We start from the raw sequence: 8,918 nt of genomic DNA on the forward strand, positions 1-8,918 counted from the left end.
TAAGGCCATTGGAAGCTCTGTTCTTAGGGCTTGTTGACTGGTGAACTCCCTTGTAGGTTCTCCAACAGTGAGCTAGCCTTTTCATTTAGGAACTTCCCAATGTCTATATCTGCGGGTCACCATTCTTTCTGACTCCTTGGGCCATTTAGTTTCTCCATAGGAAAATGCTGAGATCTGGGGCGCCGGGTGGCTCAGTCGTTAATAGTCTGCCTTCAGCTCAGGTCATGATCCCAGGGTCTTGGGATTGAGTCCCGTGAGTCCTGCCAAATCCTGCATCAGGCTCCTTGCTCAGCAGGGAGCCTGCTTCTCCCTCTCCCACTCCTCCTGCCTGTGTTCCCTCTCTTGCTGTGTGTCTCTCTCTGTCAAATAAATAAAATCTTAAAAACAAAAACAAAAACCCTGAGGTCTACTGCCTGGGATATCTCCTTGATGCTGGCATTTTGGGAGCAAGACAAGGAAAAAGAAGGGAAATGGTGACTTCACTTTTCAATATGCAGACTTACATTGCATCCCCACTGCTATTCTGAAAGCCCCTGGCTATCCAGTTAGAAGTAGAGGGGCCTCACAGATCCAGTCTCTCTAATGGATCTTTCACCCATAGGACTGGAGGTAAAGATTGAGGATCTTAACTGTTCCGTATACAGACTTTTTCCAAAATTCCTTATTTGCAGGACACCTGGGTGGCTCGGTGAGTCAAGGCCTCTGCCTTCGGCTCAGGTCATGATCCCGGGGTCCTGGGATAGAGCCCCGCATCGGGCTCTCTGCTCAGCGGGAAGCCTGCTTTCTCTCTCTCTCTCTGCCTGCCTCTCTGCCTACTTGTGATCTCTCTCTGTCAAATAAATCTTTTTTAAAAATTTCCTTTTGCTCCCCACTCCTCTGCCCTTCCTGGTGATGTCAAATTTTCTTCTCAGGAAGTCCACTTCCCCAGGATTCCTCATGCACAAATCAGTTCTCTTCTGTATTCCTTTCCATAGCTCTCACTGTTAAAAACCAACCACTTTCTATGAATTTGACTACTCTAGGTACCTCATGTAAGTAGAATCCTACAATATTTGGTTTTTGTGTCTGGCTTATTTTACTTATAAGGTTTTCCAAGTTCCTAGTAGAGAAGCATGTCAGAATTTCCTTCCTTGTTATGGCTGAATAATGTTCCGTGGTATGGATATATCCCATTTTGTTTATCCATCCATTGATGGACCCTTGGGTTGCTTCCTCCTCGGCTATTGTGAATAATGTTTCTAGGAACACAGGTATACAAATAACTTTTGTGTCTCTACTTTAAATTCTTTGGGGGTGTATAACCAGAAGTGGAACTGTTGGATCATGTATAATTCTTATGTTTAATTTTTTTGAGGACTACCATATACCTGAGAAATTTCTTAAAAAGATTTATTTATTGGGACACCTGGGTGGCTCAGTTGGGTGGGCGTCTGCCTACAGTTCAGGTCATGATCCTGGAGTCATGGGATCAAGTCCTGCATCAGGCTCCCTGATCAGCGGGGAGTCTGCTTCTCCCTCTGTACCCCTGCCACCTCGCTCTCTCTCTCTCAAAAATAAATAAAGGGGTGCCTGGGTGGCTCAGTGGGTTAAGCCACTGCCTTCGGCTCAGGTCATGATCTTAGGGTCCTGGGATCAAGTCCCGCATCGGGCTCTCTGCTCAGCAGGGAGCCTGCTTCCCTCTCTCTCTCTACCTGCCTCTCCACCTACTTGTGATTTCTCTCTGTCAAATTAAAAAAAAAATTAAAAAAAAATAAAGATTTTATTTATTTATTTGAGGGGGGAGGGTTTGAGGGAGAGGGAGAGAAATCCTCAAGCAGATACTGAGCAGGAAGCCCAACACCTTGATCCATGGAGATCATGACCTGAGCCACAATATCTGGAGAGATTTTTATTTTTATTTTTTAAGATTTTATTTGTTTATTTGACACAGAGAGAATGAGCACAAGTAGGGGAAGCAGTCTCCCTGAGCAGGGAGCCTGATGTGGGCCTCTTCCCAGGACACTGGGACCATGACCTGAGCCGAAGGCAGACACTTAACAACTGAGCCACTTAGGCGCCCTGCTGGGAGGCATTTTTTAAACTATTGATGCCTAGTAGGACCTAGACCTTCTGATTTGTTTCTCTCCCAGGTGACATTAATGTGCACCTGGGATTGGGAACGCCTGCCTCAGCTAACACTTGGGTTTCAGCTTCCTCTGCTCTGCTGAAGTCACCTGCCACCCTGCCTTTCCATCTTTGAAAACTGTTGGGCATTCTCCTTCTGTTCCCTCTTCAGTCTTCTCTTTATCTTTAAGGGTTATACACTTTCGGGGGGCATCTGGGTGGCTCAGTGGGTTAAAGCCTCTGCCTTCAGCTCAGGTCATGATCCCAGGGTCCTGGGATCAAGCCCCGCATCGAGCTCTCCACTCCTTGGGGAGCCTGCTTTCTCCTTTCTCTCTCTGCCTGCCTCTCTGACTACTTGTGATCTCTGTCAAATAAATAAATAAAATTAAAAAAAAAAGTTATACACTTTAAGGGTTTTGGGACGGAGTGGATATAAATACCTAATGATCCATAGAGATTCGTTGCTCTGTGAGAATTATTTATATAATTTATATAATTTCAAATGTGTATGCATGTAGCTTATCTCTTGGGCTGAAATTTCTTAGGAGAGAGCACTTTGGCATATATGGTCTCTCTTTACAGTAGCCAGGAAAGAATTTTCTTGCATTCTTGTATTCCTTCACTCATTTGTCCATAGTAGCTGAAATATGGGATGCCTACCACGTGCTTGACACACACCAGGAGCTCTATCTAAGGTGACAGTTGTCTGGGGTGCCTGGGGGGCTCCGTCGGTTAAGCATCCAACTCTTGATTTCGGCTCAGGTCATGATCTCAGGGTTGTGACTGTAAGGGCCGATTTAGCCAGAGTGAGCTATTTTGTTGTTTATGCAGTAAACCTCGATTGAACCTGCTCCTTCCCCCCAAGAGAAAAGCGCTTAGAAACAGAACTGGTGAAATATGACTGACCAGCCCCTGATAACGGAGCCCACATACAAGGACATGTCCGGCCAGGTGGAAACGTCCAATCAGTAAAAGCGCACGTATTACCTCCCTACCTGCCAAGGATGAGCTAGGCCAGGTGGAAACGTCCAATCAAGGGAAAGTGCACGTATTACCCGCCAAGGAGAGTGAGCCCCACCTATCAGGCGCCAGACAAAGGTGCCGATTCCAGCCAAGGTCATAGGCTGAATTAAATGACTATCATGGGTGAATTGTAATTCAATTGGCCACCTGTGTGTGGCCAGGCTCAACCACCTGGCCTTTACTCTATAAAAGTTAGTCTGTGAGACTAGGAGGGGTCGCCTCTTTGCAAGAGGCGGCCCTGGCCGGTCAGTTTGATTCTCGATGCTTGGCGCGAAATAAAGCTTTGCTTGACCTTCGCTTTGTATCAGTCTCGTCCTTTTATCCATGGACCCTTTCAGTGACATCAAGTCTGGCATCGGGCTCCGTGCTCAGTGGGGAGTCTGCTGGAGATTCTCTCCCTCTGTCTCTCCCTAGCACTTTCTCACTCTCAAATAATAAATACATAAATTTTCTAGAAAAAGGATGGCGGTTGTCAGCGACACAGGAGACATAATTCTACCAATACACACATTTGGTCAAATGAAAGCTGTCTTCAGTTTCTTGCCCTCTTTATGGTGTCCCTGTTTTGACAAACACACATATTTGACGTTGCTTTTTTTTTTTTTTTTAAAGATTTTATTTATCCATTTGACAGAGATCACAAGGAGGCAGAGAGGAAGGCAGAAAGAGAGGAAGGGAAGCAGTCTCCCCGCTGAGCAGAGAGCCTGATACGGGGCTTGATCCCAGGACTCTGGGACCACAACCCAAGCCGAAGGCAGAGGCTTTAACCCACTGAGCCACTCAGGTGCCCCTTGACGTTGCTTTTAACACACCTGGCCACTGCCGCCTTCTCACCCTTGTAATTAAAAGGCCATGTTTTAAAGTTAGTATTGCAACAGTGAACACAAGGTGGACTTTTTAGAGCAGGAGTAGAAGCTTTCGTCGCTCGGCAGGTAACTCCGGTTAAGCCTGCAGCGGACTATGACTGCAGGGACATTCTGAAGCCTATACTATGAAAGGCTCTTTAGAATACAGGAAGGCTCACTTCTTAGTAACCAGGGAACCGGCCAGATGCTCTGGGCTAATGACCCAGACACAGAAAGTGCAGGTTAGTGAATGGGAGGCTAGCATGCTCTGCAGCTCCCTCTTTGTTTCCTAAATATTTTGATTGGCGTGACAGCCTCTTCCTGGTTGTGTGTGGCCTGGAGTAGAGTTGCCATGAGTACTGATGCCTGTGACAACCACCTACACACATTTGTACCGACAGGTTTCCCCTTTTCAAATGGTCTTGCCCTGCCCAATACTTAAATGATTGTCTCAACACAATTCAAGAAGGATCACAGACAAGCTGTTAAGGGAAAACATTGGAAAATAGCTTTCTGTCTCGAGGGTTGGCAAAGGCATCTTAGTGAGTGACCAAGAGATTCTCTCCACGATCAAACTTTGGACGGGCTCTCCTGAGCTCTTTTTCAACTAGGTCCTGACTTTAGGACTTCTGAGTTCCTGTCTGCCTTGTCCAGTTTTTTTTTTTCCATCAGCAAAGACCAGCAGAAGAGATGAGTTATTGTACCCATGTTACATTCAGCCACAAATGAAAGCAGTAAGTCCCGAAAGTCACAGGTCCAGGACAAAGGACCTAAAGTGACTTGTTCTGGTTCCAATTTTAGTATATGTTGCTGTGGAGGCCAGCATAGAATGTTTTGGAACGAGCAAGGTGGGTCTCTCAAAGGTGGTCGTTGAGATCAGATGGCGAAGGACGGTCTCTACCCATTGGGTCAAGCTCTAGAAAGTAGGCATATAGTCCATCAATTGATGGACTGTTTCTAGCCTCTTGCTTTCCTTATTTCTGCTCCTATGGCTCCATGGGTGCGCAAGCGAGCAATCTCCTGGACCTCTGCCTCATCTTCTCCTATGCTTAAGCTCATTTGCTTCTTCCTCCAGTTGGCTGTCATGGCGCAGAGGTTTCCAAGAAGATGGTGAGGCCAAGGGCTGGGTTGTCCAATGTTTGCAGGAATCTTGCTAAGTCAGTTCATCCAGGATCAGATCTGATCATGCTCAGTATCTGATCTGGTTCCTTACACCCCACCGTCCTCAAGGCGAAGTCTGATTGTCTTGCCTGCCATCAGTTACCATCCTGTAAAGTCACTTTAGCCAGAAATCCCCTCCCCCTGCCCCTGATGTTTCCTCTGAGTAATTTTCCACCCACCCCACCCAACCCCTCTGCCCTGCTGCTTGGCTATAAATGGCCATGCTGTTCTCAGAGTTGAAGTCCCTCTCTCCCCTCCCAGTAAGGCCCCACTGGTACTTATGCAATAGTCTCCCCCCAACCTAAATAAAGTCTTCCTTACCCTGTTCTTTAACTAGTGTTATGTGTAGTTTTATTCTTTAGTAAGAGGATGCAAAAAGCATAAAGGAATATATTAATGAATGAGACTTCACTAAGACTGCTTGTCAAAAGACCCTTTTGAGAACAGGCAAGCCACAGACTGAGAGAAATTATTTGGAAAACACAGATCTGGCAGAGAACTGCTGTCCAGAATATATAAAGAAGTCTTGCAACTCAAAAGTAAAAAGGCTGTAAACAACCCAGTTAAGAAATGGGGTAAAGGCGGGGTGCCTGGGTGGCTCAGTGGGTTAAGCCTCTGCCTTCAGCTCAGGTCATGATCCCAGGGTCCTGGGATGGAGCCCCTGCATAGGGATCTCTGCTCAGCAGGGAGCCTGCTTCCCTGCCACCGCCCCCACCCCCACCTACTTGAGATCTCTGTCCAATAAATAAATAAAATCTTTAAAAAAAGAAAGAAAGAAATGGGGTAAAGGCCCCGCCCACAGGGGTGGTAGGGCGGCTTTTCTGGTCTCCCCCACAGATGGGCTCTGTGGTCCAGTTTCCCTGGCACCCGGGATCACACACCGAGGCCCATGAAGGTTCCCTGCAGAGGTTTCCACCAGCCCACAAGATACAGCATAGCAGCCATCCCCTCCAGCGGCTTGCTTGTGGCCACCCGCGACTGTTCCCTATGACACCCGGTGCTCCACTTCCAGTAACAGGTCTTATGCAAGTGCAGACGATCCTGGGGAAGCCATACCCCACCATGCAGGTCTCTCCAAGGTGCACCCAGGGCAATGGAACGCTGGCTTCTTTTGCAGGAAGTCCACTCTCCCATCCATGGCTACCATGTTAGAGTTCCCAGAATGGTGTGTCCACCCTCCTGGGGGCCAGTGTGGGTGATGCGGGCACGTCAAGCAACCTCTGACCACAAGCTTTCCCCCAGTGGGGACTCTCCCTAGGCCTTCAGTGGCAGGGTCACCTATAACTTGGCTCTGGAGACCCTGAGAAGCAGCCTGGTGGCCAACCTGGCAAAGCCAACAGTGGGTCCCAGTCCTGAGCGGCCACTGCCATGCTTCTAGGGGTGCTGGGCTCATCAGAGATCCTCCCCTCCCGTAGACTCCAGGCTGCAGCAAGTGGAACCAGCTGGGTTCTTTTAGAGCAAAACACCAAAACACCAAAAAGGAAGTTCAGAGAACCCCCATCCCCTTTACTATCCAAGCCCCACGTAAGTCTTTGTGACACCCTGTAACCATGTGCCTTGCACCAAGTGGAAATCAAACTCCAAGTGGCCAATAAGAAAGAAAGAAAAGGAAAAAGAGGAAATGGAGTAAAGATTTGAGGAGACATTTTACAAAGGAAGAGATCCAAAGGAAGAGATACATATATCCGTGAATAATAATCACAGATAAACCCATGAAAAAGTATTTGACATCGTTAGTCATCAGAGAAATGCAAACTGAAATCATAGTGTTACACACATGCATCAGCATGACTAAAACTATAAAGGCTGACAACACCAGACTCTTAATTGGTGGGAATGTGAAATGGTATGCCATTTCAGGAAAAGATCTGGCAGTTTGTACAAAACTAAAGTAGACTGACCTTCTGGCCCAGAAATTCCATTCCCAGGATTTTACTCAGGATAAATGAAAACACATGCTTACCAAAAGACGTATATAGAAATGTTCATGGAGGGCGCCTGGGTGGCTCAGTGGGTTAAGCTGCTGCCTTTGGCTCAGGTCATGATCTCGGGGTCCTGGGATCGAGTCCCGCATCGGGCTCTCTGCTCATCAGGGAGCCTGCTTCCTCCTCTCTCTCTCTCTCTGCCTCTCTGCCTACTTGTGATTTCTCTCTGCCAAAAAAAAAAAAAAAAAAATGTTCATGGAGACTTTATTCATAATAGGCAAAACTAAAAACGGACAAGGGCCCACTATTAGGAAAATGATTTTTTAAATCTGTGGTTTATTCATACAATGAAATATTACCCATCCATAACAAGGAATGTATTACTGATAGAAGATGAATGAATGTCACAAACATTATGCTGATAAAAACCTTATAGAAAAGAGTGAAGGGGCACCTGGGTTGCTCTAGAACAGTGAATAAGGAGTAGGAAGTCTTTTTTTTTTTTTTTTCTTTAAAGGTTAGTCTTTTGTCAGAGAGATGGCATGAGTGCACAAGCAGGGGGAGCAGCAGGCTTCCTGCCAAAGAAGGAACCTGAAGCAGGGCTTGAACCCAGGACCCCAGGACCATGACTTAAACCAAAGGCAGATACTTAACCAACTGAGCCCCCCAGGAACCCTAGGGGCAGGGAATCTTATGAAGCTGGAGAGTTAAGAAGGTCAGGTCCTGAAGGGCCTAGATATGTTAAAATGTGGCCTTTATAGTATGAATAATGGGGAATTATTAAGGGTTTTAGGGCATGGGGATTAATAAATCAAATTTGCATTTAGAGAGATCACTCTTAGCTATAAATGAGTACATAGATGGGTAAGGGATTCAACTGAAAGTGAGGAAATGACATTTCCAAGAGAAGGGAGGATGGAACCTGAACCAGGCTCGTGGTGAATAGTGACAGAGAAGTGGATAGTTGTTAGAGACTTTTAGCAGCGGGGATCTTGTTGACTGATTGGATGTTGGAGGTGAGGGAGAGGTCTTGAATGATGTTGAAATGGAGAAACAGTGGTAACAGGGGAGAAAAGAGCTGCATTGGGGGAATATGGTTAGGTTAGACAATGAGTTCAGTTTCCGTGCCTCCCAGATGTCCAACTGGGAGCATCTACCAGTCAGGTTTAAAACCCTGGAGCTTGAGAGAGAAATATGACTGGAGATAATGAATTTGGGATCCGTCGGTATATAGATGGTAACAGAAGCCCTATGAGTAGATGAGATCACCCAGGGAGAGCATTTAGTGTGAAAAGACCCAAGACAGAACCTAGAGCAAGATGAAGAGGCAAAATGAAGTAGAAACAAAATGTTCCCTGAGGAGGGACTAGAGAATAAAACAATAATCTAAAGAGTGATACAGAGAAGTCACGTGTAAAGTGTTTTGAAGAGGGGAGTGTGGTCCTCAATACCTTCAAAGGTTAGGGGAGGTCAAATGAGTATGCGATGTGGCTTTTTTTTTTTTTTAAGATTTTATTCATGTATTTGACAGAGAGAGGTCACTAGTAGACAGAGAGGCAGGCAGAGAGAGAGAGAGAGGGAAGAAGGCTCCCTGCTGAGCAGAGAGCCCAATGCGGGACTCGATTCCAGAACCCTGAGATCATGATCTGAGCCAAAAGCAGCGGCTTAATCCACTGAGCCACCCAGGCGCCCTGCAATGTGGCTTTTGATTTAAGTATGAGGAGGGGGATTACTCAAGATCATGGGGGAAAAATAGCTGAGTGGAGGACCGAGGTTAAGCAGAAGATGAAGTGGAGGGAGGCATCTTGAGTGGAGGCAGCCCATTTAGAGTTTGGTTAAGAGAGAGAGTGGAGTAGCTGGG

Source organism: Neovison vison, chromosome 5, assembly GCF_020171115.1.
Source record: "Neovison vison isolate M4711 chromosome 5, ASM_NN_V1, whole genome shotgun sequence".
NCBI classification, from domain to species: Eukaryota; Metazoa; Chordata; class Mammalia; order Carnivora; family Mustelidae; genus Neogale; species Neogale vison.